The sequence below is a fragment of the Ctenopharyngodon idella genome, chromosome 18 (assembly GCF_019924925.1).
Source record: "Ctenopharyngodon idella isolate HZGC_01 chromosome 18, HZGC01, whole genome shotgun sequence".
NCBI classification, from domain to species: domain Eukaryota; kingdom Metazoa; phylum Chordata; class Actinopteri; order Cypriniformes; family Xenocyprididae; genus Ctenopharyngodon; species Ctenopharyngodon idella.
In genome coordinates this window covers 33,625,409-33,650,542 of record NC_067237.1, presented here as the reverse complement: position 1 = coordinate 33,650,542, position 25,134 = coordinate 33,625,409, and the positions used below count along the sequence as shown (strand labels likewise).

At 43.9% G+C, this 25,134-nt stretch overlaps 1 pseudogene; it reads left to right on the top strand.

The window, feature by feature from the left end:
• The first annotated feature begins 1,920 nt into the window (after positions 1–1,920).
• LOC127499575 (extracellular calcium-sensing receptor-like) lies at positions 1,921–25,134 on the top strand (annotated as a pseudogene).

The window sequence follows — 25,134 nt, the reverse complement described above, 5'->3', positions numbered from 1 at the left end:
GTTTGCTGCTTCAGAATTTGCAGATTTCTTTTTAAACATGTCTGTATTGTATACTGGAAAACAATGATGATAAGCGTTTCATAAGTTTTAAAAGCTTTTATTGGAAAATTATTTAATATGTGCAAAGAGTCAACATTTACAATGTTGACCCTTCTTCAAAACCTCTGCAGTTTGTTCTGACATGCTGGATAACTTCTGGGCCAAATCCTGACTGATGGCAGTCCATTCTTACCCAATTACTGTAATGCTTAGACCCACACAGCAGGAGACTCCTAGGCAGATCCGCATTCAAGTCGCCAAACCCGCGTGACTGTCACATTCGTTTTGGCACCGCCCAGAGGATCAGCTCCGCCTCCGGGCGGCAGCGTAAATTCTACTGTCAATCAGCGGATCCTGAGTGGACCCATGTCGGATCCGCGGACGCGCATGCGCCTTTACTGTAACGGTTGAATTAATTTGCGGGTCCCAAACGGACCCGCCGCGGAGGTAAGGTTTTAATCGCGGATGCGGAGCGGATGCAGCGCAGAGCCACGGCGGATCCGCGATCCGTCACTGCACGCAAGTGGACGCCGATACGGGTCCATTTGCGGATATGTTCCGGAAGCCGCGATACGTCCGCGGCCGATCTGCCTTTTGCTGTGTGGGGAGCTGATTACAGTTTGTGAACTTCTGCCTGTCCACTTGCCTTTTAAGGATTGACTACAGGTTCTCTCTGGGATTAAGATCCAGGGAGTTGCCTGGCCACAAGTCCAAAATTTCAATGTAATGATCTCCAAGCCACTTCATTATCACTCTTGGTTTGTCACATGAGTGAACTGATTTTACCAACTACTACATGTTCCTGAATCAACAACTTTGTTGATCCTGGAACAACATTCCAATCAACCAATCAGATTTGAGGAACAAGTTTACATTTTAAGTCAAGTTTACATTTTTTGTCAACCAGGTTTGATGGTTCTACATCAGTGTTAATCACCTATCATTTACCTCTGATTTTAGGGATAAGTAAGGGGTAGGGTTAAATTTAGTCGTAGGAATAGGGTTAGGACTAAAAGGTAACACTATACAATAAGGTTCATTAGTTAACATTAGTTAACTACATTAGTTAACATGAACTAATAATGAACTGCACCTATACAGCATTTATTAATCTTTGTTGTTTAATGTTTATTTCAACGTACTAAATACTAATACATTATTAAAATCTTGTTAACATTAGTTCCCATTCAGTCGGTCACGTTTGACGTACATTGGACAGACCGACGAATAGGAATCTCGCCAGAAAGGCCAATCTGCTTCAAGTGTAACTAAACGAGCCAATGCACACTGGCATGCAATCATATGCAGCAGCTGCTCGCCTCGCAGCGCGGGTATTTAATGAGCAGCAGGTGCATTGCATCTTCAGCTTTCCGTTTCGGAGCCAAACGGTATGTTCCTGTCTCTCTGCAAGCAAATGTTTAAGATGAGTCAGCTCTTCAGGACGAACTTCTCTTTTCTTCAGTGCGGGCGTACAGCACAGCAGCGGAGTCGAAGTCCTCTCTTTTTCTCTCTTTGTGTTTGTTTTTGCCCTTTGAGCAAAAAGCTGTTCTTTCAGCTTAAAAAGGCTGTTCTCACGGCCGGTAACGGTGTGCTTTTGAGTGCTAAAAAGCCGTTATGATGGCCGGTAAGAGTGAGTGCCTGCAAAGAGAGGAGAGCACACGACAGGCTGCACACAATCCCTGTCTGTGTTGCCGCGGCTGTTCCTCTGCGTGCTTGAGCACTTTTAAGAGCAAGTCCCTGAAAGAGATTACACAAAGCTTGCGTCTTTTTAAAGAAGACATTCTACTTGTGTGTTTCTGGATGCGGTCGTTACCTGGCACCGAGGGATGGTCATGATCGCTGCGTCATGTGTCTGGGTATAAAGCATCCCATTGTGGGAAGATGACCATCTTGGAGTTGCGATCGAGACTCCAGTTCCTGCAAAGGGGCGGAATCCTGGTGCCGCTGCCTCGATCCAATCCTCCTCAGAGGGTTGCTTTGGGCAGCGGTACCGGTGATCTGAGGATTACAGTGAGCGCACTTCCTTCGGGGAACCAACCCCCTGGGAACCCTCACTCCTCCTGCACTCCGCAGCCAGTAGAGCTGCCAGGGGAGCGCGGTGGGCCATCTCAAAGGTGTGCACCATCCATATCCTTCGGAGCTGCCCCCGGTGACCGGATGTCGATAGCTGCATCGGAGGGTGAGCCTGATTTTTCTGGGGATGATGAGTCGGCGCAGTTGCCTCCTTTGGGAACGGTAACGGTGCCCGATTCAGATCCGGAGATGATGGCTATGCTTTCCCGGGCCACCTACAGGGTCAGGCTCATGTGGAATCCTCCACCGTGTCCCGAGCCCTCGCGGTTGGATGATTAGTATCTCGGGGTGGCGCGTGTTGTTTCACAGCCACCCACCCCGGTTCCTTTCTTCCCGGAGGTGCATGAAGAACTCACCGATACGTGGACAGCACCTTTTACTGCCCGAAACCGTTCCGGTGGGTCCTCCTCCCTCACCACCCTTGATGGCTGTGCGGCGAAGGGTTATACGTGCATCCCCCTGTGGAGCGGGCCGTTGCTATGCAACTGTGCCCTAACTCCACCTGGCGGGGGGAGCCGTCTCTCCACTCCCGGGCCTATAAGCATTCGTCAGATTTTTGCGGGGAAGCCGGTTTCGCCTTACACGCTATGGCGTTGTTGCAGGTCCATCAGGTCAAGGCACCGAAGGACCTGCACAAGGGTGGTCACAATCCACAAGTTCTTCAGGAACTTCGTGCCGCGACGGACCTCGCGCTTCGTGCGATGAAGGTTACAGCGCGGCCAGTGGGTCGTGCGATGTCCACTATGGTGGTCCAGGAACGCCATCTCTGGCTGTGTCTGGCCGACAGGAGGGATACCGACAAAGTCAGGTTTCTTAATTCCCCCGTGTCCCAGACTGGCTTTTTCGGCAACGCAGTCGAGAACTTTGACCTGTCGAGAGATCAGCCTGCTCGTTGCCGAGGGCGAGGGCCGAGGGCACCCCCTGCCGCAGCCGCGTCCCTGCGTTCCACCTCGCTGCCCCACTGCGGGTACGCCTACGGTCCCTTTGATCCTACTTGTACAGTCTCTGTGAGCCTGGTTAGTGCTCCCCAGTCCATCTCGCTGGCTCATTCGGACCGCCAGGCTCGGCTATGCAATTCAATTCGCCCGGCGTCCCCCCAAGTTCAGGGGCGTCCACTTCACTGCTGTGAAAGCTGTCGATGCCCATTGGCCGGTCCCTCCAGCCAATATGAGGTCAGGGTTCTACAGTCCCTACTTCATTGTACCGAAAAGAGGTGGGTTACGACCGATTTTGGACCTGCGAGTTTTGAATCTGAGCCTCCACAAGCTACCGTTCAAAATGCTCACGCAGAAACGCATTTTCGAGTGCATCCGTCCCCAAGATTAGTTTTCAGCAATCAACGATACGTTCAAAGGCAGGACAGCGGTCCCACTGAAATTCTTTCAGAGGCTCCTGGGGCATATGGCAGCCGCAGCGGCAGTAACCTCACTTTGCTTTATATGAGACTGCTTCAGCACTAGCTTCACGGCAGAGTCCCGAGATGGGCGTGGCAACGCGGCACGTACCAAGTGGCAATCACTCCTGAATGCCACCAAGCCTTTAGCCCGTGGTCGGACCCCTTGTTTCTTCGGGCAGGAGTGCCCCTAGAGCAGGTGTCCCGGCATGCTGTAGTATTCACAGATGCCTCTGCCACTGGCTGGGGTGCCACGTACAATTGGCATGCAGTTTCAGGGGTGTGGATGGGCCCCCAGCTGCACTGGCTTGTCAATTGCCTCGAGTTGTTAGCAGTACGTCTTGCCCTGAGCAGCCTGAAAGGGCTGTTACAGGGCAAGCATGTGCTGGTCCGTATCGACAACAATGCGACCGTTCCATACATCAACCGTCAGGGTGGTCTACGCTCCCATCGCATGTCGCAACTCGCCCGCCATCTCCACCTTTGGAGTCAGAAGCATCTGAGGTAGCTTCGCGCCATTCATGTCCCCGGTGTGCTCAACTGTGTGGCCGACAAGCTCTCACGAACTGCGCTGCCGGGAGAGTAGTGACTCCACCCCCAGGTGGTCCAGCTGATTTGGAGAGAGTTCAGAGAGGCTCAGTTAGGCCTGTTTGCCTCCCCAGAAACCTCCCTTCACAAATATGCATTTCCCCCAGTGAGCCTACTTGCACAGACCTTATATAAAGTCAGGGAGGACGAGGAGCAGGTCCTGCTAGTTGCGCCCTATTGGCCCAACCAGACCTGGTTCCCGGAACTCTCACTCCTCGCGACAGCCCCTCCCTGGCGCATTCCTCTGAGGAAGGACTTTCTTTCTCAGGGACGGGGCACCCTTTGGCACCCGCGTCCAGACCTCTGGAAACTCCATGTCTGGTCCCTGGACGGGACGCGGAGGTTCTAGGTGACTTACCCCCTGAGGTAGTTAACACCATCACTTCAGCACGTGCACCGTCTACGAGACGTGCTTATGCCTTGAAGTGGAACCTGTTTGTTAACTGGTGTTCTTCTCACCAAGAAGACCGCTGAAGATGTTCGATCAGAGTCGTGCTTTCGTTCTTGCACCAAGGGTCGGAGCGTAGGCTGTCTCCCTCCACCCTCAAAGTTCATGCTGCCGCAATTTCCGCATACCACGACCACATCAATGGCAAGTCTGTTGGTAAGCACGACCTGGTCGTCAAGTTCCTTAGGGGGGCGAGACGGTTAAATCCTCCTCGACCCCCCTCCATACCCTCTTGGAACCTTGCTCTAGTGCTTCGAGCAGTCCAGAATGCTCCCTTTGAGCCCTTGCAGTCAGCAGACTTAAAGATTCTGTCTATGAAGATTTTGCTGATTGTTGCATTGGCCTCAATCAAGAGGATAGGGGACCTGCAGGCATTTTTGGTCGAGGAATCATGCCTAGAGTTCAGGCCGGGCGACTGCCACATGGTACTGAGACCCCGGCCCCGACCCCTGGCTATGTGCCCAAGGTTCCTACCACTGCCTTCAGGGACCAGGTAGTGAGCCTACAAGCGCTGCCCCCGGAGGAGGCAGACCTCGCTCTGGCTTTGCTCTTTCCAGTCCGCGCTTTGCGACTGTACATAGACAGAACTCAAAGCCTCAGAGCCTCAGGACCTCAGACCAGCTGTCTCCAAGCAGAGGATGGCCCACTGGATAGTGGACGCCATCGCCTTGGCTTACCAAGCACAAGGCATGCCCTGCCCGCTCAGGTTGCATGCTCAGTCTACGAGAGGTGTTGCATCCTCCTGGGCGCTGGCTCGTGGCACCTTGCTGACAGATATTTGTAGAGCTGCGGGCTGGGTGACACCTAACACGTTCGCTAGATTCTATAGCCTTCGTGTCGAGTCGGTCTCCTCCCGTGTTCTCACTTCAGGTTAGGCACGGAGAGGCCTCGGCTTAGTGTTGGCTTGTTGCGCTGATATGCACTCATTGTTCTAGAGAGTCCCTACAAGGCAGACCCTGTTGAGTCCCCCGATTCCCTTCAGCAGCCGGACGTAGCGGAGCATCTGGCACCAGGCCTATACTCCGTTGTATCCTTGAGAACTGGATTTAGGCTGGGTTCCATATGTGTGACCCTACGGGGATCCCATATGTGTAGTTCAATGGTTGCTCCTAAACGAAGCCCATGTCTTTCCCTCTGGGAGAACCCACCTCTCATCGGGTTGGAGTCACCTCAGTTCTTCCATATGTAGTACAGCTCTACGGGGTTAGTCCATATGTACTTCTCCACATAACTCCTTTAGGGAAGGATGTGGCTTCCGCAGCGTTCCTTTCCAGTGAAAGGGTACGCTTTCCCAGTGTTATAAAATAGTCTCACTGAGTGGGTTTTCTGGGGAACAGCAGTGATCGACATTCTCTGTGTTAGCCCTGTCCCACCGTCCTTAGGCAAGGGGGTACAGGAGGCTTGCAACAGAGAGCTGGAAGGGGGCAGCTCCTGTGGTGCTTTGGTAGGGATTCCTATTCGTCGGTCTGTCCGATGTACGTTGAACATGACCGACTGAATGGGAACATCTTGGTTACAAAGGTAACCCTCGTTCCCTGAAAGAGGGAACGGAGACGTATGTCCCGTCGCCACAGTCGCTGTATTCATTGATGCTGCTGACTAACCTGTTCGGCTCCTCAGCGAAAACCTGAAGATGCAATGCACCTGCTGCTCATTAAATACCAGCGCTGCGAGGCGAGCAGCTGCTGCATGTGATTGCATGCCAATGTGCATTGGCTCGTTTTAGTTACACTCAAAGCAGATTGGCCTCTCTGGCGAGATTCCTATTAGTCAGTCTGTCCGAAATACGTCTCTGTTCCCTCCTTGAGGGAACGAGGGTTACCTTTGTAACCGAGACGTTAATGCACTGTGAACTAACATGAACAAACAATGAACAACTGTATTTTCATTAGCTAACTTTAACGAAGATTAGCAGTAACAAATGTATTGCTCATGGTTAGTTCATGTTAGTTAATACATTAGCTAATGTTTAACTAATGAACCTTATTGTAAAGTGCTACCGACTAAATTTTCAGACAGGAATGTTGTTCCAGGATCAACAAAATATGCTGAATCAGTAACGTCTTAGTTGGCAAAATCATGGTTACTGAACGCTGTACAACCTGGCTGCTGCATATTAACACTCAGAGGTCGGCTGGTCGCGCCGGCGATACCACCTTGCTTTTTTTTCTTATCAGTATGAAAGAGACTCAAAATACTCCGTCAATTTTGCACATACAATTAAGAATTATACACTATTTTAATCTGTGAAATATCTTCTTTCATTTGTGTACACTCACAGTAAAAACAAAATGTTGTGCTTTTTGCAAAATGAAGAAAACAAACATGATGCGCGAGCCGCAGTCTCTTCCTGAACGAAGTCCAATCTGATAGTTCTCAGAAAATGAACTGTAACTTAGTGAATACTAATAAAAAAAAATGAGACTTATGTCTAAAGAAACATTGAAATGTCAGGTTTTAAATCGTGTAAGTCCAATCGAAAACAAAAATTCTCTGTTTCTGTAATCTGTATGAAAAGAGAGACATGTCAGACGTCTGTGAGTCAGCTCATTATCCGCTAATTCGGCCACGCCCATGGAGCGAGCGCTATTTCAGACGCAAATTCTGAGGCAATACATGTATACATCGTCGCAACCTTGCATTAATTATTATCTTTAAAAGTGTCTATCTGCATGTTATAGCCATGGTTAACGATCTCTGGAAGCCTCTGTTAGTTCCTGGAATGTCACATGGTATGCCTATTTTTCATTAGGAGTCATTTGTGGACTAAATGTGCACAGAGCGCCCTCCGACTGCAAGTATGAATTGAAAACACAGTATCCAGCGCTCATAAGGATGACAATAAATATTGAATAAATATTACTCCTCTGTATAGAAAATTGACATAAACATATGAGAATCCATCAATATTTATCCAAATGTGCATGCTTTTAAGCTAAAAGCCCTGATGGATGTTGTTTTGTCAAAGGTAACCACTCAGGCTATTAACAAATTACGGTCACTATAAGAGTAAAACAGGTCAAAATGTGAAGCTTAAGTCTTAGATCTTTTCAACGATGTATAGTTTGTCAACTGCACATTAACATTTAGGCTACATAATATAACAAATATAATAGCCTACATGAAATGCCATAGAGGTAACATTAATGTTCAGAATCTTTGCATCACAGAAATACATTATATTTTAAAGTATATTAAAATAGAAAACCATTATTTGGTTAGAATTCTTTTGGTAGAGACTTATTTTAAAAACATTATAATAGTAATGCGTCCAATCTTTTGACTGGTACTGTAATTTAAACTATAATAGGCCTATACAAAATTTTCTTCACATGTGCAATAATATGTGCATGCATGAGATCACAAAAATCATGTTGTTTTTTTTTTTTTTTTTTGTCAAGAGTGGACATTATATTAATGTTAATACTTTTATCAGCATGTTTCACATAGCCTTCCTGACTGAAAGGGCTCATTATGCGGGTCATTATGCAGGTCATTATGCAGGTCATTATGCGGGTCTTTGTCTTCTCAGGTGTGAATCACAGCATTATTTATGAAGATTCACGCCTCCATGCATACTGTGTTTCTTGACAAAAAGTGTCTTACAAAATTAAAACCAATATATTGTTTTATATGAACGAGTAGGCAGGATAATTTTTACATCACTCAAAAACAAAAACTCTTGTCTACAACCTCCATTACCCAGTCTTGTGAACACATATATAATATTGGTTTTGTGGCCTTATTTCAGTGACTTAAGTTTTTTGTTTTTTCAATAACCACGCATAAACGCTATTTCTTCAAAAATACAAACATGTACATACATGTTGCTCACATATTATGGTAGCCAGTTCGTGCTGAATACAGTGTAATGACACTTCTTCCATTAATATGTTTATGAAACTGAAAAAAGCACAAATGTCAGGGCATGTCAAAACTTCTCCAGGGCCCCAAAAATCCTCAGACCCCAGAGGGTTAATTGTTGATAGTGTTGAAAAAAAAAACAAAAAAACACAACAACACCACTGTGGTACACAGGAAGGGATGCAAGAGGCCATTTCTTTGGATGACATTATGTGAGACGTGAGATTAATAATAAGAGACGTGTGATTAATAATAAGACCACACCAAAAGAACCCATTATAATCAGTAATGCTGTGACTGTCACTTCTTGTATTTCGGCAACACCACAAGGTCCTCAACACTTCACCCTCACCAACTCTGAGCTCGATTGCTAAGTCTGGGGTAAACCACACCCTCCTCATTACGGACAAAGAAATGTAAAAATACATAAATGTAAAAATAAATAAATGTAGAAATAAAATTTTTTAGAAATGAATAAATGTGGAAATGAACAAATATGGAATTCATAAATAAATCTGGAAATAAATAAAAATGTAAATGAATAAATGTATAAATAAATAAAAGACAAAATAAATAAATGTGGAAAAAATAAATATATACAGTGCCATCCACTGCCACTCACAGCCAGCACCCACCAATACATCGTCACCAGATCTACACGCTCCACCCACTCGTTCACAATCTCCTGAGTTCTAATCACCTGCACCTGCACCTCATCATCAGAGACACTATAAAGACTCTCATTCCCTGCACTTCAGTGTCTGGTCTCGTCACACGTATCTGGACTCCTTACCTGCTACTTACCTGAGCCGATCTTCTTCCTCCCGTCGTCCTTCGTCAGTCCTCCTTTCCATCGTTGATTTCTTTCGGTCATCCCATTCCTGCAAAGAGACATTCCTCCATTACCAATTCAACTAACTGACTGCTCTAAAGTGCTTGTGCCATTACTCATCTGCATTCTCCATCTTCCAGTATCTGTGCCTCTGTTATAAATAAACATCCTGTTTTACACTTACCTGTCTGCCTCCGTCTGTGTTTGTGTTGATTTTGATGTTTGTTTTGGATCATTGTCCTGATGGAAGGTCCAACCATGGCCCATTATAAGATTTCTAGCAGAAGCGATCAGGTTTTGATTTTTATCTGTTAGTATTTTGATAAAATCCATGAAACCATGTATCTGTACAAGATGTCCAGGACCTCCAGCAGAAAAATAGGCCCACAACATTAAAGACCCAGCAGTATATTTAACTGTGGGCATGATGTACTTTTTATCCATGTGTGCACCAAACCCATCTGGTGGGTTTGCTGCCAAAAAGCTCTTTTTTTTTTTAGTTTCATCTGGCCATAGAAGCCGGTCCCTTTTGAAGTTCCAGTCTTGTCTGACAACTGAATATGCTGGAGATTGTTTCTGGATGAGAACAGAGGATTTTTCTTAAAACCCTCCCAAACAACTTTTGGTGATGTAGGTGCTGTTTAGTAATGTTTTTTTTTTTTTTTTTTTTTTTTTTTTAAGGATTTCTGACCCCAAGACTCAACTAATTTCTGCAATTCTCCAGCTGTGATCCTTGGAGAGTCGTTGGCCACTCAAACTCTCCTCCTTACTGTGCATTAGGAAAATTTAGACACATGTCCTCTTCCAGGCAGATTTGTAACATCTTTAGTTGATTGGAACTTCTTAATTATTGCCCTGATAGTGGAAATGGGGATTTTCAATGCTTTAGCTATTTTCTTACAGCCACTTTCTATTTTGTTAAGCTCAACAATCTTTTCTGCACATCAGAATTATATTCTTTGGTTTTACTCATTGTGATGAATAATTAAAAGGAATTTGGCCTTTGTGTTTACACATATTTGTACTCCTGTGGAACAGGAAGTTATGGCTGGACAGTTTCATGCTCCTAGTCACCCTGGTGTGCTAAAAAATGTAAATATGAATGAGGATATACTTCAGAGATATTTTACTCATAAGAATTTCTAGGGGTGCCAATAATTGTGGCCAACAACATGTATTGGAGAAAAACATTTATTTCATAATGTGAAATAATATTTCACATTATGAAATGTGAAATATAATACCACTATCAGTTGTTTTAATTCGATGAAAGAATTTGTGATTTTTTTTTTTTTTTTTTTTTTTTGAATGAAAGATCAAAAGGATAAACAATGCTGATTTATTTTCACAGCCGCCTTTGCTCATATTTACTAAGGGTGCCAATATTTGTGGAGGACACTGTACATAAATAAGGAAATAAATGTATAAATAATTATTTATTTATTTTTTTGCTTTTCTATGTATATTTATTTATTTTTCTATTTTTTATTTTTTACATTTCTTTGTATATTTATTTATGTATTTTTTTATTTTTAATTTCGGCAGACTTGGCATTCCATATTTATAAAGGGCATTTTTTAATCATTTTATTAAATGTATGCCTCATTTTTTATTTTAAATTCTGACATTTGATCAATAAATTAAATTAGAATAATAAGACACTATGGCACTATAACCAATCAAATTAAATCACACAGAAAAAGTACCACTCCTTTAAATAGTTGTGATATTGTTTTAAATATTTTTTGAATATATAAATAAGAAATATTGGGTAAAAAAATTATTTGACTTTTGAACATGAAACTAAACCGCCAGTGGGTGGCGGCAAGTGACCGTCTTAATGAGTGAGTCATTGAGTCATCCATTCAAACGATTCGTTCAAACGGCTGATTCATTCAAGAATAAGATGTTTATGAATGGGCCATTGAATCATCGACCGATTCATTTAAAACACTGAATCATTTAGTAATGAAACAGTTGAGTGTTACTGTGAGATGATGGTTCTGCTGTAATCTTTGTTTGGAACTGAAACAAATCAGTCAATATTGCACTCTAATAAATGCTGGGTTAAAAAACAACCCAAGCTTGAAAATGAACAAACCCAGGGAGTGGGTTGTTTTAACCCAGTGGTTAGTTTAAGGGTGTACACTAGGCACGGTTGCCTTGAACCGAGCCCGAGCGCGACTGTCCCCCCTCCCCAATCCCCTGCTGGCCTGCACTCACATTGCCCTTAACATTCCGGGCCGTCATATACAATACAACTTTTTGAATGGAAGAAAACAGGAAGAAATGCACTTTCACTAAGATACTGCCTAATATATTTATCATTTATGCCGCGCAACGATTTTCACTTGCACGTATCGGAGGATTATAACAAAGGCAGCTGACAGTAATAATGTATGCTATATAGAAAATCTGGTTGACCCACAGTGTCTGTTTATGTCTACTAGGTGCTACTGAGTGTACCAAGTGTCCCCAGTACTATTGGACAAACAGGGACGGCTAAACAAACCGCGCCCGAGCACGGAACGGAGCGCTCACACTTGTCAAACAAACCGGGCTTTGGGGGTCATACGCGCTCGGGCACGGTTCAGAGCGCCTCACACTAGCGCGGTTCGCATGCAGTATGAACGCTAACCATGCCAGAGCACGGAATAGATACTACTTTTGTGTGCGCTACTGTCACCATTATGACGGCAAACATCTTTATTAATGCTTTGATAGTACACTTTTCAATTCATGTAATTAATTTGAGTGTATTTGGGTTTATAACGGGTCTGATTCTCACCTTATTGATGAACAGGAATTGTAGTTTGCGAGTAAAGCTGCCTTCGTAATAATTCTCTGATATGTGCTATTGAAAATCGCTGTGCTGCATAAATTATAAATAGCCTATATATTAGGCAGTATCTTAGCGAAAGTGCATTTCTTCCTATTTTCTTCCATTCAAAAAGTTGCATCGTATATGATGTAAGCATGCTTCGGCCTGGAACGTTAAGTGCAGTGTGAGTGCAGGCCAGCGGGGGGAGTGGGGAGGGGGGATAATCACGCTCGGGCTCGGCTTAAGGCAACCGTGCCTAGTGTGAGTACACCCTAAATAATTATCTAACCTGCTGGGTAGTTTTATTTAACTGAACTATTACATTGCTTGCTTAAAATGAACCCAAAATACAGTATGCTGGAAATGAACATTTATTAATATGTTTTTTACAATCTTTAGGACATTTCTTAATACTTAGGTAACTTTTTCAACTCTTCACACAGTTCTCCCAACCAACTTTCATCTTGGCACATCAGTTAATTTCATATTCAAAATGCACTAAATCTACCAAAAAACTTCATACATGTCCCAAATCAACACATTCTTCCAGAACACTATAGCAAAGGTTTTCACTTTTTAAAAAGTAAAATTTCTTAACAAAACAAGAATAACACTCTCTTGTTTATAATTCACTGCAGTTTGTTACATGAACCATGTTTACATAACAGTACAAAATTATTCCGAAGTATTTACCCTTTGAATGGATGATAATAAAACATCTCGGTTATGTATGTAACCCTCGTTCCCTGAAGGAGGGTTACATACGTAACCGAGACGTTCCCTTTCAGTCGGTCACGTTTGACGTACGTCAGTAGTGACTGACGAATTGGGATCCCAAATAAAACGCCACAGCTACAGACCTCTTCCAGTGTCCAGCGCAAGCTCTAGCCACCTGGCGCACCAGTGAGGCAGAGAAGGGGGCGAGCTTACACTGAGAGAGTCTACTGCTGTTCCGCAAGACCCACTACAGTAAGACTTAGACAACACTGGGGAAGCGAACCCGTAGGGGACGCTGCGGAGGCCACAACCTACCCTGCGGGGGATGAATTTACGTGGAGATACACATATGGAGTCCCTGGGATGGCTCCAGCCTAAGCATAGGGGGAGACTCATCTGACAGGTGACAGCAGAGCTGGCTCTGCTAAGGGAAAGACATGGGCTCACCGTGGGGAGTTGACCGTGGACAATACACATATGGGACCACTCACATGGAGGAGTCACGACATATGGCACCCAGCCAAACATCAACATCGGTGACGGACGTTTGGCCTGGCATCAGACACTCCGCAATGTCCGAGCCACAAGGAGAGGCGGAGGAACTCGGCAGGGTTCGCCAAGCGGGGAACTCACTGGAGTAATGGATGCACGTATCTGGCCCAGGGGGCGGGAATGGCATTGCAAGCCGACACTAGAACGGGCTCTTCGCGTCTACCGGCTGCTGGAAGCGAGTACACGGGAAGATACCGGTTCCACACGAAGGCTATAGAATCTAGCGAACGTGTTGGGTGTTGCCCAGCCCGCAGCTCTACAGATATCTGTAAGCGAGGCGCTGTGCGCCAGCGCCCAGGAAGAGGCCACTCCTCTAGTGGAGTGGGCTCTCAACCCGAGCGGGCAAGGTACGCCTTGGGACTGATAAGCCAAGGCGATGGCGTCCACTATCCAGTGGGCCATCCTCTGCTTGGAGACAGCCTTTCCCTTCTGCTGGCCTCTGTAACAGACAAAGATCTGATCTGAGGTCCTAAAGCTTCGCGTTCTATCCATGTACAGGCGCAGAGCGTGGACGGGACAGAGCAAAGCCAGGGCTGGGACTGCCTCCTCCGACGGCAGCGCTTGCAGGTTCACTACCTGATCTCTGAAGGGAGTGGTAGGAACCTTGGGCACATATCCAGGCCGGGGTCTCAGGATGACGTGAGAGTCACCGGGCCCGAATTCCAGGCACGATTTGTCGACCGAAAATGCGTGCAGGTCCCCTACCCTCTTGACTGAGGCCAATGCAACCAAGGAGGACGGTCTTAAGGGACAGTACTTTTAACTACACTGACTGCAAAGGTTCGAAGCGATGACCCCGGAGAGATGTAAGAACCAGGGAGAGATCCCAAGAGGGTATAGAGGAAGGACGAGGCGGATTTAGTCTCCTCGCCCCCCTCAGGAACCTGACAATCAGGTCGGTCTTCCCCAACGACATACCTTCAACTGCATCGTGATGTGCGGCAATAGCGGCAACATACACCTTGAGGGTGGAGGGAGACAGCCTTCGCTCCAAGCCCTCTTGCAGGAAGGAAAGCACAGACCTGACCGAACATGATCGGGGGTCCTCTCGGTGACACCATTCGATGAACAGGTTCCACTTCAACACATAGAGGTTCTTAGTTGAAGGAGCTCTAGCGGAAGTGATAGAGTTTACCACCGCCTGGGGGAGATCACTTAGAGGAGTGTCAGATCCGAAAACCAGGTCCGAGTGGGCCAGTACGGAGCCACTATCAAGACCTGCTCCTTGTCCTCTCTGAATTTGCACAGGAGCTGTGCGAGAAGGCTCACTGGGGGGAAACGCATATTTGCGAAGGCCCCGGGGCCAGCTGTGTGCCAGAGCATCCGTGCCATAGCATGCCATCGGTCAGGGAATAGAACAACTGGCTGTGGGCAGTGTCCGGGGAGGCAAACAGATCTATCTGTGCAGCCCAGAAGCGCTGCCAAATCAGCTGGACCGCCTGGGGATGGAGTCTCGTCGGCTGCACGGTTGAGCACGCCTGGGACATGAATGGCATGAAGCGACCGCAGATGCTTCTGACTCCATAGCAAGAGATGGCGGGCGAGTTGCGACATGCGGTGGGAGCGTAGACCACACTGATGGTTGATGTATCCGACCACTTGGTGAGAGTGCAATGGCAGTTCGGTGTCACGGGGACACGGAACGTACCGCGCTGCCACGCCCATCTTGGGACCCGGCCATGGAGCCAGTGTTGAACGCCCTGTTCCTTGAGCAAAACAATGGCCGCCTCTGCAACCTTCGTAAAGATGCGGGGCGACAGGGCCAGCCCGAAGGGTAGGACCTTGTACTGATATGCCCGACCCTCGAACGCAAACCGTAGAAAGGGTCTGTGTCAAGGCAGAATCGAGACATGAAAGTACGTGTCCTTCAGGTCGATCGCTGCAAACCAATCCTGGGGACGGATGCATTCGAAAATGCGCCTCTGCGTAAGCATCTTGAACAGTAGCCTTTGAAGGGACCGATTCAGGACATGCAGATCCAGGATTGGCCGTAGCCCACCGCCCTTCTTCGGTACAATGAAGTAGGGGCTGTAAAACCCTGACTCCATATCGGCTGGAGGGACCAGCTTGATTGCATCCTTTGCCAGGAGGACAGCAATCTCCGCACAAAAAAAAGAACAGGTGCAATGTCCAGAGACACGCGAGTGTAGTGGACACCCCTGAAGACCGGGGGAGGCCAGGTGAACTGAATCGCATGGCCGAGTCTGATAGTGCGAATGAGCCAGCAGGACGGGCTGGGGAGTGCTATCCAGGCTTCCAGACACCGAGCCAGCGGGACCAAAGGCACCACAGACGTACCGGGAGTGGGACAGCGAAGCAGATTGCTGGGACCCGACTCGGACGGCATAGAGGCCCGCCCGAAGTGGGGTCAGACTCTGCGAGGTGGCAGTGTGCATGGGAGACGGCTGGGAGGCGGCCTCGACCATCACACTGGAACATGCTGGCGAGATGAGAGGGGGCTGAGAGTGGCAAGGCAGAACCAATGGCATGTGCAGGAACCAATGGCATGCAGAGCGGAGGCGGCCTGTCCACAGGCTCTGTAAGCTTTCTCCGTCAAACCTGAAAAGAATTTACAGGCCTGGGATGGGAGACGCGATTCACCACGCCAGCCGGCGGCTGTTGGACACAGCTGCATCGCAACGGACCACTCAACTGGGGGGATCCCAGCGTACCCCTTGGCCTCTCCGCCATCCAGGGTGGTGAAGGCAGAGGAGGGACCGGGCATGGCACGAGGGCGCTCTCCAGGACTTGGTCACCTCCTCATGCACTTCCGGGAAGAATGGCACTGGGGCGGGACGCTAAGGACCAGCGCGGGCCGCCCCGAGATACCAATCATCCAGCCAAGATGGTTCGGGACGTGACGGAGGATTCCACACGAGCCCGACCTTCTCGGTGGCCCGGGAAAGCATAGCCGTCAGATCAGGATCAGCCTCGGGCAACGCTACCGTCCCGGAGGGAGGCAACGCAGCCGAGTCTTCATCTCCCGAGGACTCATGCTCACCTTCCGATGCCGCGATCGACATCTGATCGTCCGCAGGCGCGCCGAAGGACACGACTGGTCGCTCCATAGAAGGACCAGGGAACGACCGCATCCAGTAATGCACAGACGAAATGACATCTTGAAAAAGATGCAGGGTTCGTCTGTGAAGCTCTTTTAGAAGGGGAATCAGCTCTGATCTCGTGCTGAAGCACACAGGGATCAGTCGCGATGTGATCGGGTACACCACTCCCCGATCACAAAGCAGGGAACCGGCCCAAATCGCAACCGTCAACAGACAGGCAGGGAAATATGCTGTAAGAACAGCAGTTAAAAGCACAGAAGCTCAGGCTCCTCTGCAGCTCGCGACCTCGCTGTAAGGTGCCGTGACACCAACACAAGACCGCTGAAATCACTCTTCACAGGCTTGTAGAGTTTCACTCCAAGTCAGAATAGCTACGAACCAAACAGGAACACCACGGTTGGCTCCGAAGTGAAAGACAGAGTGCGATTGAGAAAAGAATTAACGTAATTTGAAACTTTCTGTGTGATTTAATTTGATTGGTTATAGTGCCATAGTGTCTTATTCTAATTGAATTTATTGATCAAATTAAGAATTTGAAATAAAAGATGAAGCACACATTAAATTAATGATTAAAAATGAATAAAAAAAAATCATCTTTTTTTTTTAAATCAATTTTAAAGAAAAGTTTTATGTTTTCAAATGCAATGCTCTGTTTTTTTTATTATTTTATTTTATTTTTTTTTTAACTTAATTATACTGGATTATAATAACTCAACAATTACAATCCTCTGGCAAATTTATCCATGTTGTTTTGTTTGGGTTTAATGATAATACAAGAGTCCTAAACCTTTAGCGGACAAAAACATGACAGACTCCATCCCTAAAAAGTGAGCACATGCTTTCGCCCATTTCCTCGACGTGTGATTTGCCATAAAAACGCACGTTTTGCTGTCAAATCGCATGCTTTTGACGGGTCAGTGTGCAATCGGACGTCTGTCCATGTGAATACTTTGGCTTGTCATACACGGCCCCTATGGCTGCATTTCCATTTCTCCAACTACGGTCTAGGCCACGGGTCAAACAGAAAATGCACGCTGCGTTAATCGTGCGTTAATAAAATTAGTGCTTTTAAAATTAATTTGTGTTAACGCGTTAATTTTGACAGCCCTAGTGAATATATAAACACTACAGAGCATTCATTAGACACTACATCAAAAAAAGAATCATCAAAAGAAGAAAAAAATAACAGTACCCAGAGCTGTCACAACTTTAAAAATCCAAAGATGAAGAAGCGTAGAAAGGTTCCAGTACATTTAATAATAAAACAAACACAGACAATCCACACGGCGTAACTGAGGGTATGTAACACAAACAACAACCGACCATGAACAGAGGAACCAAAGGAACTTAAGTAGTGGTACAAACAAGGTTAATAAGGAGACACAGCTGAACTAATAGAACTAATCATATCAGTAACCATGACAACTCCGCTCAGACAATTTCTAGCTTTAAATCCTTGCTAAAAGCTCATCTACTTATTACGGCTTTTAAATTTCCGGGTGATTAATTCGTAGATGTGTATGTGTTTTATGTTTTCTTGTTTTTTGTTGGTTTTACTCTTGATGTGTATGTGTTTTATGTTTTGCATGCTTTATATTAATTGGGCCTTGTATTTGTCTATTTTAATGTACACAGGGTATCCGCGGGGCATTAAAAAACATTAAGTTATTAAACTTTTTTTTTTTTTTATCCAAGAAAGCGCATTGTGACGAATATTCTTGTTAACCTGATCTAGCTTCCGAGACTGCCCGGTACTGCTGCACGAGCGCGGCTTTCCTGCCGCAGGCGCACCTGCGTCTGCTCTGTTCAGTGAGTGGCTGAGAGAAGCAGCGCATTCAGTTGAGGATGTCAGAGAACAAGTAAAATAGATACTATTGCTTCTAACCTGACTGATCATTTTACGTATACATATAGCCAAAATCACAGCAAATGTCTTTATATTATGTGTATGGTGATTTTGTCAAATGTTATAAATCAGGATTTTAGCGCTGGTTTAACATGTAAGGGCTCGACACTATGCTTGTCAGTTAGTCCGGGATAAGTGTATTTTTTGAAGGGGCAAGTGAAAGAGAATTTTAAGACCTGATTAAAACTTCAATACCAAAAAAAAAAAAAAAACACCGCGAGAATGACTGATTTTATTACATTTAGTTGGCGATCCATAAGTGGATGATAATAGGCTGTATAATGTAGTGATGATAAGGTTGCGCGATGAGGCTCGCGCACCATCTTGAGGAAAAATGGAAACATGAGCGAAGCACACACAAAAAGAAGTTTTTATAATACAGGTAAGCAAAGTCACACGACCAAGAATGCTGTTTTCCTAAATAGGCTACCGTCATGATTAAAAACGTGACACTGATTTCATACAACTGTTTAGTTAATAAATATTTAATATTAAGTCACTTACATTTTAGAGGGAACATTTAAATTTGTAAATTATTTAATTTGATTGGTAACAGCCCCTAGTGTCTTATTCTAATTAAATTTATTGATCGAATTTAAGAATTTAACCCTCTACAGCACAGCGTTGCCTTCAGGCAATGGAAAGTTTTCTTAAGCCCTGTGTTTAGTAAATTTAGAAATGTTGAGAAAGTATCAAAGAACAGTCCAGTAAGATGTGGGAGTCACTATCAAGCACCATTTAAAGGTGGGACGTCCTGTTCTGACACATGGTCACAGCAGCACATGGTGTGGGAAGAAGGCAAGATTATTTGCTTTAGTAATCTTATTTAAAATGACATGAACTGTACATACAAAAATATGTGTGTGTGTGTGTGTGTGTGTGTGTGTGTATGAAAGTGTAGAGAAGACTTTTGTTAAGTTTTATGAATTTTTTTTATTTTGTATGTTCAGAAATTCAGTTTTTCTTTTCGTTGCCTCAGGGCAACGTTGTGTGATAAGGGGTACTTTTCGAAGATGTTTTGGACAATACCTCACATTGGCCATAATGTGTTATAAGAAGGGAAGATGCAGGGTTCCTGGGTGTGCAGGAATGCCCAAAGTGATGTGCAAAAATTGTAACATGCACCACTATTTCACAGCAGAGAAGAACTGCTTTTTGAAGTTTCGTACAGAGTGAAATCTTACTACATGAAATACATTATATGGCATGACACACTACATGATACAGACCTATGCATGTATCAAATATAATATATCAATGTCTTTCAAGTGTTTTTCCCTTTTTATTGAATGATTTCTTGACATTTTGTTAAAAAAAAAATTCTATGATTCTGTACCATTGTTGCACAATGTTGCCCTGAGGCAACAAAGAAATATTTTGGGGAGGGGAGAGGGTGGGGGTGGTCAAAAAAAAAATATATCAATAAAATGTTCCCAAATGAACCAAAAAATTATGTGGAATATTTTTTTTTTCATGTGTCATCAACATGTGTGCAGTAGAGGGTTAAAATGAAAGATGAATCATACATTTTACGTGAATCGTACAAGAAACATACAAGTGAATGGAAAGGCTTAATGTCGAGCCCTGTATGTAGTCTTAATGGGCCGCGTTTCAGTCGTCAATTCATATTGTCTGACAACAAAAACAGAAAATATATAGATGAAACAATTTTATTGGGAATTTGGCTGTATTAAAATATATTATGTGAGCAAAAAGGGTAGCACCAGAGAAGCAAATAAAATGTAAAGGGCTGACACTTGGCAGAATGCGAATGCAACACTGACACGATGAATATTCTAATTGCCTTATGACGTCATCTACCGACATTTACATATACATTATATATATATATATATATATATATATATATATATATATATATGCCTTTAAAAATTGGCATTAAAAAGCATTAAATTAGATTTGATGAAACCCGTAGAAACCCTGGTACAGCACTTTGGACAACTTCTGTTGAATTGAAATGTACTTTATAAATAATAAATACAAATACAAAAAAAAAAAAAAACCTCATAAGTGGCAGGAAGCTAGACAAAGAAAACACTGAAAATAAACTAAAAGTCACTAAAAATTAAACTAAACAGAACTGTGACAAGAGCATGCAGTCACAGAAAAAAAAGGTAAGTTGTATACAGTAAACATTTTGCAATTGCATAAAAAAGGATTGTAATCACAACTTAGCAGTGCTTGAAGTGGGCCGGTTTGCATAACTGGGACTTCTATATTTTAATCTGTAACTTACCCTCACTTATTATTGCATACTTTCACTTCTCACATGTTGCCAGTACTCTGACTGCCCACACCAAAACATAAATTAGGTCATTAATTAATTGTATACATTGCGTTCAGAGCTTTTATAAGCTGTATGAACTGAATGGACCAATTATCTGTGCTTTTTTAGCAAAAGATAAATGCATGCCTGACATCTAGAGGACATTCTGAGAAAAATCACTGTCAAGTAGAAGACATGGACAAATTAATATAAAAAATATAATATGCTATAGCAATAAAACCAGTTGTTTCTCAGTTGTTTCTAAATAACCTGAGAAGTAATTCACTGAAAAAAGTCCATTATTTCTTGCCTGTTTTTCTCTCCCAGTTTAAGGATTGATTTAACAAAAAAACACATCAGTACTATTCTGGCACCAAAGCAAACACCAAAGAAAATACCATAGATAATTCTGAACCTTTTGGCCATTCCTAGATTTTGGTTGTCCACTGTAGGTGGAAGGTCAATTTGTGTTACTGTTTCTAAACCTTAGAACTCACTACATCTTACTCTCCATAACATTTCTTCTCTGTCTACTTTTATGACCCAGCTAAAAATATATCTGTTTGAAATATATGTTCAGTAATGTGGCTTCATGTGGCCTCATGTGTTTTTAGTGTGTGTTCAAATTTATTTGGCATGCACTATAAAAAATGACCTTGAGCTATAGAAAGACACTATATAAATAAAACTTCTTCTTTAAAGTTGTAATTTCTTTGTAATCTTGTTTAGGTTTCTTAACCTTTCTTAACCTTTTCTTAACCTTGTTTAGAAAAAGAAATCATGATGAGATCGGATGGTGACGTCCTGATTTCCAAGGATGGCACCACCCGCTCTTTTAAAGTAACACCCCTCCAACCTTCAACCACAACCTTCATCATAAATTAGTTAGCTGAGTGAGTGAGAAAGGACAAGAGATGTGCATCACACTGTATATTTTTCTATTCCTCTCATTTAACTGTATATCTGCAGCTTCAATCCTCAGATCAGGTACCTGTCAGCTCCAAGGACGCTTCAAATTGAATGGAATGTACCAGGATGGAGATGTTATACTTGGAGGCCTGTTTCAGGTTCATTTTTTCACAGTGTTCCCAGATCTGAGCTTTAAAACGAAACCAGAACCACCACACTGTGAAAAGTGAGTCTGGAGCCAGACATATTGCTTAACTATAAAAGAGGAGAGAAACATATTTAAAAATAAATAAATAACTTAATTAATTAATAAAAAAAAAAAAATGAATGTTCTTCTTGAGCCTCTTTTATCATTTAATTTGCTCAAATTGTGTTGACAGCAGTAATAACAAGCCTTGACAAAAAAAAAAAAAAAATTGTATGTCTGTGTTGAAACTACTGTGTATTTGACAAGTCCGCAAGTGATGCTTTAACTCAGAAGTATTTGAAATGTGTTAATGGTTCTATTAATTTGTATTTTAATTATCTTTTAGTTTCACTAAATGTACACATTTAACATTTGTCTTTCCTAGATTTGATATGGAAAGCTTCCAGCAGGCTCAGACCATGGCTTTTGCAATAAATGAGATAAATAAGAATCCCAGTCTGCTGCCTAACATCACTCTTGGTTACCATCTTTATGACAACTGTGTGAGGCTAGGAATGGCATTCCGGGCTGCCATATCCCTGGCTAGTGGGACAGAGGAGTCCTTCTCAAACCTAAACTGCACTGGCCCTCCTCCGGTGATTGGGATTGTTGGGGATCCTAGTTCAACTCCTTCCATTGCGATTTCCAGTGTTCTGGGACTGTTTCGAGTACCTATAGTAAGATGGGATGAAAAAAGTAAAAATACACTGTGTGCAAATGCACTTTTAAGATAAATTTGGTGTCCTTTTCTGCCACACACACTATATATATTCTGAAACTTCTCATCTGTTTGTGTATAAAAAAAATGAATTTTTTTTTTTTTTTGTTGCTGTTGTTTGTTTGTTTGTCACACTATTTTTTGGGCTCATCTCTTCTCTTCTTTCTCCATCTCCACTAATTAGGTTAGTCACTATGCCACCTGCTCCTGTTTAAGTGACAGGAAAAAGTACCCCTCTTTCTTCAGAACTATCCCCAGTGATGCCTTCCAGGTGCGGGCTATGGTTCAGATCTTGAGGCATTTTGGATGGACCTGGGTTGGTCTTGTCTACAGTGATGATGACTATGGTATCTACGCTGCTCAGTCCTTCCAGCAGGAAATGCAGCTGTTTGGACATTGTTTTGCTTTTTCTGAAATCCTGCCCCATGATAACAACCACAGAGATATTCAGCGAATAATGGGAGTAATTCAGGCTTCTACAGCTAGAGTGGTTGTTGTTTTTTCTACATCATCCTTTCTGTTGCCTTTGATGGATGAGGTGGTGTTGCAGAACATGACAGGAAAGCAGTGGATTGCAAGTGAAGCTTGGGCCACTTCACCTGTATACCACACTCCACGTTTCCTGCCCTTTCTTAGGGGCACACTGGGCATTGCCGTTAGGCGTGGAGAAATTCAGGGGCTTCGTGACTTTCTGCTACGTCTTTGTCCCAGCAATGATCCAAGAAATAATATGTTGAGGATCTTCTGGGAGAACATGTTTGGGTGCAGTTTTGAAACGGGGGATAAAGAGACAGATGGAGAGCAAGTGAAAAAGGTGTGTACAGGAAAGGAGGATCTGAGCACCACAAACACACCATACACTGATGTTTCAGGTTTGAGGGCAGCGTATAATGTCTATAAGGCAGTTTATGCCCTGGCACATGCGCTTCATGACCTGATTCAGTGTGAGAAGGGTAGAGGACCATTCAGTGGGAACAGCTGTGCTGACATAATCAACCTGAAACCCTGGCAGGTAAGACCCACATGAATAGTGCAGATTCTCTCCAGGCATATAGACTAGCTATATGTGGAAAAGCAAAATATATGCTCTACGTTAATTCAAATTTAAAAAAAAAAAAAATATATATATATATATATATATATATATATATATATATATATATATATATTATATATATAACACCTGTCCTGTCTACAAACTGTACAGCTGGTTCACTATCTACAGAAAGTGAACTTCACAACAGGTTTTGGGGATCATGTGTCATTTGATAAGAATGGAGATGCTCTGGCCATCTATGATGTGTTAAACTGGCAGCCGAGCTCTGATGGGTCAATAAGTATCTACACAGTCGGTGTAGTAAATGAAGGGGTGGCAACGGGGACGGTGCTCACACTGGATGAAGAAGCAATTTACTGGAACTTTGAGACAAAAAAGGTAAGTAACACTGCATGTTAATGTCATCATTTTTGCATATATGTAGTCTAAAAAATATTCAATGCTGTGATAAGACAAATAAATGAATACAAAAGCCACGCTCATCATTATGTAAAAGAGACAACAAACACATGAAAGATAATGTCTCTTTCAGCCCCCACGGTCTGTGTGTAGTGAGAGCTGCCCCCCAGGAACCAGACGAGCCACAAGGAAGGGCCTTCCTGTCTGCTGTTTTGACTGTCTGTCATGTGGAGATGGAGAGATTTCTAATACAACAGGTGTTAATTCTATTGAAGAGTTTACTATTGGTAAACAGTATTTCACTATAATATGAAAATGTCCCAATTTCCTCTTAAATTCTTGCCTTTTCTCTTTTTCTTAATCGTAGGTGCTATTGAGTGCACAGTGTGTCCAGATGAGTTCTGGTCCAATAAAGATAAAGATCAGTGTGTCCCTAAAGATGTAGAGTTTCTATCCTATGAGGAACCTCTGGGCATCTCTCTGACCACTGCTTCCCTGCTTGGCACCTGCTTCTGCGCTCTTGTTATGGTCATCTTTGCTCTTCACCATAACACTCCCATAGTACGCGCTAACAATTCAGAGCTCAGCTTCCTACTTCTGGTGTCACTCAAACTGTGTTTCCTATGTGTGCTTCTGTTCATTGGTCAGCCGCAGCTGTGGACGTGTCAGTTAAGACATGCTGTGTTTGGCATAAGCTTTGTCCTGTGTATCTCCAGCATCCTGGTCAAGACTATGGTGGTAATAGCTGTGTTTAAGTCATCTCAGGCCAGAGGGCAAAGGAGCAATGAAATGGTTTGGAGCAGTTCAACAAAGATGCACAGTTCTGGTCCTAACAGCCCTCCAGGTTGTGATTTGTGCAGTCTGGCTATCAACTGCCTCTCCAACACCCCATAAAAACAACCAGTATATCCGCTCTAAAATAGTTTATGAATGTGCTATTGGCTCAGTGGCTGGTTTTTCTATGCTGCTGGGATACATTGGACTGTTGGCAGCAGTAAGTTTCCTTTTAGCCTTCCTGGTGAGAAATCTTCCAGATAATTTTAATGAAGCAAAGTTCATCACTTTCAGTATGTTGATCTTCTGTGCTGTGTGGATTGCGTTTGTTCCAGCATATGTGAGCTCTCCAGGAAAATATGCAGTGGCTGTGGAGATATTTGCCATTTTAGCTTCCAGTTTTGGATTACTGGTGGCCATTTTCGCCCCAAAGTGCTACATCATCCTTTTACATCCAGAGAGAAACACTAGACATGCCATAATGGGAAGAGATACACAAAAGAAATAG